This window comes from Euphorbia lathyris, chromosome 6 (genome assembly GCF_963576675.1).
Source record: "Euphorbia lathyris chromosome 6, ddEupLath1.1, whole genome shotgun sequence".
Lineage (NCBI taxonomy): Eukaryota > Viridiplantae > Streptophyta > Magnoliopsida > Malpighiales > Euphorbiaceae > Euphorbia > Euphorbia lathyris.
The window spans coordinates 73,757,307-73,769,442 of NC_088915.1; positions in this window are offsets into that span (position 1 = coordinate 73,757,307).

The following is a 12,136-nucleotide window of genomic DNA, read 5'->3' on the forward strand; positions in this document are numbered from 1 at the left end:
TCCCGGAGATCCTGTCTCCGGTTCTGTTTTGCAGGTAACTCCGGCAGAGAATATCAAATCGGATCCGGCAAGTTATCAATATATATATATATATATATATATATATATATATATAATTGATATTCAGTCGGTTTCGGTTAACTGCGGTTTTTAGAATACAAAAATCATAACCATAACCATTATTTTTAATATTAAAAACCGTACACTAGTCCATCGGTTTCGATTAATCTTATTTTCGGTTTGGTATTGGTTTGATTTTTCGATTTTTCGGTTTTGTCGATTTTTTTTGTACACCCCTAGAAAAAGGCGTTGCTTAAATAGTATCATAATAGACCTTTTTTTTGTATTGTATTGGAGGGTTAATATAGCAGTGTTCAATAGTAGATTTGGTCTGAAAACTGATCTGAACCGAAATAACAAATACCGAATAACATCTAAAATGGAAACCTTATCTAATCAAAGAATATTAACAAACTGAACAGAATACTTTAGTTCGGTTCTATTACATCATTTATTTAAATAAGTTATTACTTATTTATTAGTTTATATTCTATTATTAAAATATATATATTAAAATTATTGGCCATAAACTAAAAAAAAAATCCATGGTCCTAGACTCCTTTTTCGCAATGTATATTATTGTTTTTTTTTATCGTAGGTTACTGTTCATGAAATCATTACTAAACATTTAATATTTCTCTAAAAAAATTAATATTAGATTACTGAAAGTACAATAAGTTCGCAATGTAGAATACATTAACTCAGTGTTTATTAGTATTGGTCAATTGTACAATTTGGTTCGGTCCTAAAAAAGTTTAATGGTTCAATCTGGTTCTGAATCTTTTTTCCGGATATTCGGTTCGGTTCTAGAATCTCCAACATATTTACTCAGTAATATTAGAAAATTTGAAAATCTCTAGGATTGTACCTAATTAAATTCAAAGGTACTATTCAATTCGGCCCTATAGAAAAAGTCAACGGTTGAATCCAATTGTGGATATATTTTTTTTCATGTATATAGTTTGGTTCAAAAATCTCCGAGATCCACGCTCAGCCTTATTTATTACTGTTCAAATGAACTCCCAAAATAAAATTATAACCTTAAAATTCAAAATATATCAAACATATTTATAAACATTCACGGTCCTAGCTTATTTCGATCGATTCGGTTCATTCGGTTATTTTATTATAAAAACATAACCGATTGATATTGTCGATATATTTCAATATTTAAGACCGAAACCAAACCTAATACACTGAAAATCCGAAATTCATCAGTTTGGTCGGTTATTTCAGTCAGGTTCAGTTTTTGAACACCCCTAGGTTAACATAAATATTAAAGGGTATTTTAGTCTTTCTAATTAATTAAGGGTATTGTTGTCTTTTATATTTATATAATATTAACATAGTCTTTATTTTGGGTCATTGTATTGTACAAGAGTCATGTTGTTTCATCCTAGATTCATCTGTATTTATTGAGAGTTGTCAGGGTCGGCCCTGGGCCTAGGCCCGGGGTGCACCGGCCTAGGGCCCACGGCTGGAGGGGGGCCCCAAGAAAATATTAGAGTTATAAATAAATTGTTTATGTTATAAGCATAATAAGTAAATTCAAAGTGGCAAAATGGTATTGCCTTATCCTCCAACTATAAAGAGGGTATGTGTTCGATTCCCACCTCGTTTTCTAAAATAAGGAGAAAAATAAATACATAAAATATATTGATATTATTTTTATTATTTAACTCCTACAAGTAAATGCTTAGGAGAGAGTTGTTTTCTTTCTTAAAGAGTCATATGTATTTCCTGAAACTAATTTTTATTTTGGTTCATTGTATTGTGTAAGAGTCATGTTTGTAATTTATAAATGCTTATCAATACAAGCTGCAAGAGAATATTCTTCCAACAATTATACTTTTACTTTGTATCTCTGAAAATTTACTTTTTTTTTAATCCAGCACTTGAGCTTTTTTCTCTACTTACTCTAATTTGATCTTCTTCATTTTAACTCCATCTTCTTTGTTTGAATGAGGATCTTTAATCTTCCTTTTTCTCTTAAAAAGAAATCTGAATCTACCTTTGATTGTTTAAGAAATGTAAAGAAATCTGAACATATATTCTTATCAGGTTTGTTTGATGATCATCATTTGAAACTGATTTCTGATAAATTGATGAATGGAAGAAGAATCAAATCTATTATTCATGAATTCAAGATGGTGTTTACAGGAAAGTAATAGAGACTTATATACAAGTGCTGCTAACAAACTCTTAACAAATTAAGTTGGATATGACTATTATATCCCTGAACTAATAACTACTTAATACTGAAATACCTGTGCTTATTTCAACACCCACTCCTCAAGTTGATATACTCAGTATTTCAACGTGCAATGCCACTGGTAGCATAGGTGTACATATGCATTTCATGTAAAGATGAAGTCATTTGAGATCCTGTGAGTGGTTTTGTCAACAAATTTGCCAACTGATGACTTGTACTGACATAAGGAGTGCAAATAAAACCAGCTTCTAGATGATGTCTCACTATGTGGCAATCTATTTCCACATGCTTCATTTGTTCATGGAAAACCAGATTAGCTGCAATGTGTATTGCTGCTTGATTGTCACAAAATAGAGGAATTGGCAATTGCGTTTCATACTTGAATTCTGCTAATAAATAGGATAACCACTTTATCTCACAAGATGTTGTAGATATTGCTCGATATTTTGCTTCTGCAGAACTTTTGCTGCAAGTCCATTGCTTTTTAGACTTCCATGACACTAAACAATTTCCAACAAACACACAATAACCAGTCACTAACCTCCGAGTGATTTGGCCTCTACCCCAGTCGGAATCACAGTAAGCCATCATCTGTGATAAATCCCCTTCTTTTCCATAAAACAAACCTGTGTCTGCTGTCCCCTTGAACAATAGTTGGATTATTCATGCATTGACTTAATTGTTGTGTTGCAAAAGCTATGTCTGGTCTCGTGAATCTCAGATATAATAGTCTACCAACCAACCTTATGTATTTCTCAGGATCCCCATAGGCAGGTGACTCATCTTCAATTCTTACTCCATTCATAAATGGGCTTGTAGCAGTGTGAGATTCAGTTAACCCTGTATCTGTGATCAAGTCTCGAATGTACTTTGATTGTGATATCAACAACCCTCTGTCTGATCTGGCCAGCTCAATCCCTAGAAAGTATTTAGCTTCTCCCATTATAGTGAAGGACTCATCCAAAGCTTTCTTTGTATCATTTATCAACACCATTGATGTTCTAGTTATTAAAACATCATCCACATAGACAATTAAGGCAAGAAAATTACCATTAATGCACTTAGTGAATAAGCAATAATCATGTATTGACTTGACAAACCCCAATTGCAGTAGTTTTTCTATAAATGCCTTATTCCACTGCCTGCCTGCTTGTTTTAGCCCATATATGGACTTTTCAAGCTTGCAAACCATGCCTTTACTGTCACAACCTTCAGGTGCCTCCATATATAGCTCTTCCTCTATTGTGCCATGCAAATAAGCATTATCAATGTCTATTTGCTGTATTGGCCAGTTGTTGAAGGTGGCCACAGCAAGAAAAACTCTGACTGTTGTCACTTTAGTGAAAGGTGAATAACTGTCATGGTAGTCAATGCCTGGCCTTTGATTATACCCTCGAGCAACTAACCTTGCTTTGTGCCTGGATACAGTTCCATCAGGTGCATATTTGACCTTAAGAATCCATCTTGATGTGATGGCTGTCTTTCCTTCTAATAAGGGCACCAACTTCCAAGTTTTATTTTTCTCTAATGTAGCCAACTCCTCAGCCATTGCCTTCTCCCATTTGGGATGTCCCTTGGCTTCTTTGTAGTTCTTTGGTTTTGGTTCCTTTCTTAACTCTAGCAGATATGCTGCATGTGTTTTGCTTAGCAAAATAGAACTCTGTCCCTCATGTGCAGCATGATTAACATCAAAATCTTTCATCCACACAGGCTGTTGGTGTTGTCTAGTTGTCCTTCTACCTTGAATTGAGGCAACTGGAGATTCATGTGAGGGTGAATTATGTAGGTTGGCATTGTCAATGACTTGTGTTTCTGCTATTTGAGTAGAAGTGCTTGAATTTGTTGTTTGTGGTATTTCTGTACTTGGTATTGCGCCAGTAGTAATCATTGCATTATCTTTTGTATGTTCATCATCTATCCCTATTATCAACAAGGGATTCTGAACCTCAGATCTCCTATCTTTTGATAGTTCCTGCATATTACAAATGTTAGTGCTATATGGAAAAAATGATTCATCAAATTTCACCTCTCTAGATGTGATTATTTGATGTGTTGTTTCATTATACATTTTCCATCCCTTCTGACCAACAGATTGTCCCACATACACACAAGCTAATGCCCTGTCATCAAATTTTCCCTTTCTAGGATTAGTGTTTAGCACATAGCCTCTACAACCAAATACCTTGAAGTCTTCATAAACTGGTGCCTTTCCATATAACACCTGATGTGGTGTTTCCCAATCCAGCACTTTTATGGGAGACACATTTAGCAACATTGTGGCATGTAATAATGCTTCTCCCGAAAATTTAATTGGCAAACAACTTTCCTTCAAACTCCTGTGCCTCCTCTCTACCACTCCGTTTTGTTGAGGAGTATAAACACAGGACTTCTGATGCATTATGCCATGTTTTTGAAATATGGTTTGAGTTGTCTGACCCACAAACTCGGTACCATTATCAGTCCTGATTCCTTTTACTTATGCTTGAAATTGTGTTTTAACCAATAGCAGAAAATTCTCTATTAACATAGGCACTTGATCTTTGCTCTTGAACAAAATTGTCCATATAAATCTGCTATAGTAATCTACAATCGTTAACATATATCTGTCTCCACTTAAAGAAAACCGCTTATAAGGTCCCCAACAATCCATATGTAACAAATCAAAGGGTTTTATTGATTTTATGGAACTAGTACAAAAGGACAATCTCACTTGTTTGGCTCTTGCACATATATCACAATTATAAAAAAGCTTCAAATCTACAGCTGAAACTATGTGAGATAATTTCTCAGCAGACATATGTCCTAACCTCTTATGCCACAAGTGGGTATCTTGACAATTTTTGCTAATTCTTTCTCTGACAGACATTGTTCCTGCAAATTCATTATTCTGACGACAAACTTCCTTTATTATAATAGCACTAAACGACTCTTCACACAAGTAGTATAATCCATTCCTCAACTTCCCAGCAGCTATGATCTCTTCACATTTCTGGCCCTGCAAAATGCAATACTTAGCCTAAAATTTCACTGTGATATTTTGATCCTCCATCAATCTACTTATGGACAGTAAATTTTGTTTGAAAGTGGGAACATATAATACATGTTTCAGGATAAAATTCCTCTAAAATTTAACCTCTCCCTTATGATTTAATGTATGTACTTCTCTTGTTGGCAAATAAATCCTTTTTGGATGATTTAGCTTAGCCATATTTGTCATAATTTGCAGATTAGAGGTCATATGTGTAGTGGCTCTTCAATCAATAATCCATTCAAAATCTACTACATTATTAGAAGATGAATTATTACATGCACATGCTCCAGCAAATCCAGCATAAGCAGAGTATTCATGTTCTATACTTTTACCTTTCAAAGCCTTTTGAACCTCCCTTTGTTCCTGCATTGTTTCTTTCTTGTATGAATCCCCTTCATTTTGATCATAAGACAATGGTGACTCAGAATCATTAGCCTCCTCTTGTGTCATATGTGCTTGATGTTTTGATGGTCCAGTGACCCTTTTTCCTTTGAACCAGTCTGGATAGCCCTTAATTCTGAAGCAATCTGCACGATCATGTCCCTCTTTTCTGCAATATGAACAAAACTTATCTGACTTAGATTTGTTCTTAACATTGCTAGTATAACCATTTCCATTTCTGCCAGATTGATTGGATCCATTTCCATAACTGCTTCCTCCACCAGAACTGTTGGTTCTTCCTGCAATACCTTGAGACTTGTTTCCAGAAGAGTAATTAACAAATTCTGTAGAATTTTGACCACTAGACACATTTCTCTGCTTTTCAATTCTAGTTAGCATAGAGAATGCCTTGTTAACTTGAGGTAAAGGCTCCATAATCAAAATTTGGTCCCTAATATGATCAAATACAACATTAAGACCGGATAAAAATTGCATCAATTGTTCTTCCGCTAACTGCCATTTTGCTGAGGTGATCTGGGGACTGAAAGGAAATGACGGATTCCATGCTCTTCACAAAATTGCTTGTAAGAGATGGACATGTATTCACCGCCTCTGTCTGATCTGAGTGCCTTAATAAAATGGCCAATTTCTTTCTCCACTTGGACTTTAAATTTTTTAAATGTCTCAAAAACTTCTGTTTTTTCCTTCAAAAAATACTGCCAAGTTTTCTACTATAATCATCAATGAAAAGTAGAAAATATTTATTTTTACCCAAGGACTGTGGAGTGATCGGTCCACACACGTCTGTGTGAACTAACTCAAGCGATGCCTTTACTCTTGACATGGACTCCTTTGGAAAACTGGTTCTAAATTGTTTTCCAACAAGACATCCTTCACACAGTTGATGAGGCTGGTCAATGTGAGGCAATCCGTTTACCATCTGTTTCTGTCCCAACAGCTTCAGTCCTCCAAAATTAAGATGCCCGTACCGTAGATGCCAAAGCCAGGGGGGACTTTGCACACAAGCTTTCAAACATTTGGCCACATCCGTCTGAATGTTAATTGTGAACATTCTGTTTTTCGCCATGGGTACTCGTGCAATCACCTCCTTTTTCTCATTCAACAGGAGTAGTTTCCGGTCCACCATGTGAACTTCATAAATTTTCTCCAGTAGCTGTCCCAAACTTAAAATATTGCTTTTCATGTAAGGAACATAATAAACATTATCAATAAACTGGTGAGCGCCATTTTTTAGCCGAATAAGAATGGTTCTTTTGCCTGTAATAGGAACCTTTGAGGAATCTCCAAATACAACATTACCGCGAACAGATTCATAGAGCTCCACGAACATCTTCTTGTCACCACACATATGGTTACTTGCCGCATTGTCAAGATACCATATATTATTTTTGCGATTTTCTTCACCTTCGTAGGTAAGTAACACTGTGCCAGTTACTTCCTCATCTTGAATATTATTGGCAGTCTCCTCTACCTCCTTAGGCGGACTCCAACATTCTACCGCGTAGTGACCATACTTGGAGCAATTATAACACTGAATATTAGACTTGTCGCATCCTTCATTCGGCCTCTAGTTTCCTCTTCCTTGACCGCGTCCTTGGCCTCTTCCTCTGCCTCTAGTGAATTGAGTGCTTCTGTCATTGTTGTTGTTTTTGTTTTCATTTCTGCCATGACATCTGCCACGTCCCCATCCTCTACCATTTCCTCCTAGACCTCTTCCGCGTCCTCTGTCGGACTGACTACTTTTGCCATTTTTAAACACAGTCTTTGTTGCTAAGACTTGTTCTGCAGAATCTTCTCTTCGTTTCTTAAACCGCTCCTCTCGTGGTTGTAATGACCCTACAACTTCATCAATAGACATTTCCCTGATGTCTCTGGACTCCTCCATAGCCACCACTACGTAATCAAATTTTGGTAGTAGTGATCGCATAAATTTTTTCAACAATTCTGGACTCTTCAATTTTTTATCCATACTGCCGCATCTGATTTACGATAGATTTTACTCGAGATGAGTAATCACTAATGGCATCCGTCTCTTTCATCCTCATCGTCTCAAATTCTCCTCTCAGCATCTGCAAATGAACTTTTTTAACTTTCTCCTCCCCTTGAAGAGAAACTCGTAGGATTTCCCACGCTTGTCCAAAAGGCTATAGCTCCTAGCAGACCCAAAATTCCATTGAAGAAAGGAAACATCATTGCTAATAAAGTTGTCACAATGACAAAAAGAGAGGACGAAGCAGTAGCTTACTTATTGTAAAGCTATAGATGGATTTCTTTGTGCAAGGCAGCTTAATAGTGTAAATAGTTGTGACTGTTGATGTTGGGAATCTCGTTGTCAGAAACTTCTCATTGATAGCAAAAATTGGTTGCCCAAATACCTGATGAGTATAATTTTGAGATAGAAGTAGATCAATTGAATTAAAGCCATGTGAATCGTATTATTCAACCACTGCATCAAACTATTATAAATTAGGATAAGTTAAAATTGAAAACATGGAAATTCAATTGATTTTAGAGAGATAAATTAACAAAGAGGAGAGAGAGAAGAGAGAGAAATAAGAAAAAAAAAATTAAAAAGAGATGAAGAAGATGGTATATTTGTTTTTTATTTTTTATTTTGGGGTTTGTTTGTGATAATTAGATAATAAGGAGGTCAATTTATAAAAATAAATAAATAAAGGACCAAATTAACTCTTTTCCTTTTGACTTTTAACACCGTTAGTCAATTTGGTATGTGTTTGCTAACGGAATGAAGTACATGGTACCATTTTACAAACTTTTAAACCACATGGGTGCTGTTTGAAAATGAGTGTAATCACAAGATTTATTTTTGTACTTTTCCCTTATATATATATATATATATATATATATATATATATTCTACTTGCACAATATCAATGGTACAATTTATTTTCTGGATAAGCAAAAACTTGACCCATACTACTACTTTGACATTTTGGACATATATAACAAATAGAAAAAAAAACTCATACAATGACTTTGATATCTAGGACATCAATAATATAGATTGGTACACAACCCCATACCAAGACTTTGTCATCATCACATGTCTTTTTTATTTAATTTTTTATTTTTTATTTTAAAATTAAGTTCATTAATTATTTAATATAAACATCGTAACCACTCCTGCTTGAGCCTCCACGGTACAACATTCGATCGGATCTACAAGAGATGCACAGCGATGACTGAGTCTGACTCGATCCAAAGTTTTTTCCAGCTCTTTTCCCATGCCATTTCGATGGCAAATATGATCGCCTTTAGTTCCGCAAAGAGAGCATATGAGTCGTGAATAGGGACCGCGAAGCTGCCTTTAACAAATCCCCTATCATTTCTAAAAATTCCTCCCGCCCCCGCAGCACCCGATGAGCCAATAGCCGATCCATCCGTATTAGCCTTGGTACATCCAGCCGATGGAGGTATCCAACGTACCTAAGTATAGTCTGGAGCAGGCGGTGGTCTGTTTCTGAATGTACAAGCTGCGCTTGCCTCACGGAGGTAAACATAAAGCCGTGTTGTGCAAATTTGGATTGAGGGGAGCTCATCATCAAAGATAGCAACATTTCTTATACGCCATATGAACCAAAAACACATAATCACATAGAAATTCCATTGGCTTGCCAAAAAGAGCTTTACACCAGCGGATTGCATAGAGTTAAACAGATCGGCAACAGAACCTGCAACATGCAAAGTAACTCCAAAAAATAGCCCAAGCGAGTGCCAAAGACTTGCTGCATAGTCACATTGCACAAACAGATGATCTAAGGTTTCAACTGCATTTTTACAAAACTCACATCGAGATACAATATTCAAACCTTTTGCCCGAATGATATCGTGAGTGGCCAATTTTCCATGCATGAGCTTCCAGCAGAGCACCGATCGACTAGGGGGATGAAGTTATGCCAAACAAAGCGACCCCAAGGAACCCGACTTGTTGAACCAAACTGTAAATTATAGAGCTCCTTAACATTGAAGATTCCGTTTCTCGTAGGTTTCCAAATGTAGACATCAGTATCCTCCCTGCTTCGCTTAATAAGATGAATATTGGCCCGTACTGTCGCTGGTAGCTGATTTATATTAGACCCGAGATTTCCGTTCAAGAATTCCTCAATCTGAGTGAACATACGACCCTAAAATTTAAGCGGTATGAATAATTGGGTTGCAATCGGCGGCTCAATCCATTTATCGGGCCAGAAATTCAATCTGGACTGCTTCCGAATCCACCATTGGACTTGATTATAGATAGTATTAAAACAGTACTTGCACTAAATCCAAATAGACGAATTGACAATGTAAGGTTTTGGTTGCCTCGACAGGGAGATCAGCTGAGCACGAAGCAGGGTGTTGATGAACAAAGAACCCTGAATGAGCTCCCAGTAGAATTTTCCCAATAAAGACTGATTACATATGCCAAAGTGTTTGATACCTAGACCTCGACTTTTAATACTTCTACAATAGGTAGACCAAGAAACTGTCACCAATTTTCTTTCATCATGATTCCCAGTCCAAATAAAATTTCTTACCGCCCGGTTAAGCTTACTTATCAGACTCTTGGGCCAGCGATAAACCATGAACGAGTGAATCAAAGCTCTCGTCAAAGTCGATTTCACTGGAGTCACCCGACCAGCCATAAAAAGGGAGGTCCTTTCCATTATGCAAATTTCCCCAGGAACCTATCTGCGAATTGGAGGAGGTGTCTGCGCTTAGGCGCGCTTGTAAACAGTGGGACCCCGAGATACATGAATGGCAGTTGCGCTATTCGGATGCCTAAAATCATAGCCAGCTGCCCTGCACGGCCATTCGATATTCCAGTTCCGAAAAAGATAGCTGATTTATCCCAGCTTACCACCTGGCCGGAGATGGAGCTATATAATTGAAACAAATCACGGATTACCGTTATGTTGCGTTTCGTGGCTCTTCCGAATAGGAGCATATCATCCGCATAAAGCAAGTGAGATGGGAAGGCTGTGTTGCTCGAATAAATCATAAGTGAAAAACTCCCCTCTCTTTTTAGATTGTTCAACCAACGAGTGAAGAAATCTTCGGTAATGCCAAATAAAATTGGTGACAAGGGGTCTCCTTGCCTGACACCACGCGAGCATCCAAAATAACCACAACTTATTCCCCCAATTAGAACTGAAATTCGCGATGAGGCAAGGATATTTAATATCCAATCACAAAATTGAAGGGAGAAACCAAAAGACTCCATCACAGTGAGTAAGAAGTTCCAGTCTAGAGTATCGAATGCCTTACAGATGTCGATTTTAAGCGCCATATTTCCTCCAAAGCACTTTTAGTTCAAAAGATTGACCCCCTCTGAAGCCGTAGCTATGCACTGGTGAATATTTCTTCCTTTGATAAATCCGAACTGATTAACTGACACAATTTTTGCAGCGATAATAGCAAGTCTGTCTGCCAGAATCTTATAGATAATTTTGTATGTAAAATTACTCATCACAGTGGGACAGAATTGAGATATCTGATTAGCATTAATTACCTTAGGGAGTAGGGCCATACGGTTTGAATTTAGCCCAAGTAGAATGTATCCAGTATCAAAGAACTGAAAAATCATGCTACAAACATCGTGACCGACCACATCCCAATACTGTTGAAAAAAATAAGCCACCAAACCCATCAGGCTCAGGTGCACTCTCATTGTTTAGACTGAATACAACATGTCTAATCTCCGAAACCTCAGGCTTCTTTGTCAATGATGTGTTATCCTCCAGGAAAACCAGCCGAGGGATGACCACTGAAATACAGGAGTGCTCAACATCAATGGCCGTGCTAGTGAACAAGTTTGAAAAGTAATCAGTAACATGTCGTGATATACAGCCAAAATCAGACATATTGACACCGTCAATGATTAAGTTCTGTATTCCCGCTTGAGCTTTTCGGCCATTGGCAGCCCTATGGAAAAGGTGGAGTTCCTATCCCCAACAGCAAGCCATCTTACGCGACTTCGTTTTTTAAACAGCAGTTCCTGCCTATATAACTATAAATCAAGATCTTCCTGGGTAGCCACCTCTCTACTGTGTCTGTTCGGTGTATTTCCTAATGCTGAAATCTCAATCTGAACCTGCTTTAACACCTCTTTAGCACACGCAATGTTGGTTTCCACTCTTCCGAATACATTCCAGTTCCAATCCTTTAGGACGGGTCTGAGGGCCCTTAATTTATGACAGAGAAGCTGAGTCGGGGGCAGAGATATGTGAGAGGGACTCCAATGATTCGATATAACGTCCTTAAGAGATGGATGGGTAGTCCACATGGATAGGAATCGAAATCTAGATCGTCTGGGGGCTAATACTACAATTCCCAATGAGGGGGCAGTGATCAGACCTGTTTTTTTGGAAGAGCAGTGCAAGAAATAGTATATGATGAGTCCAAGAAGGCCTTATAAATCAGAGCCCGGT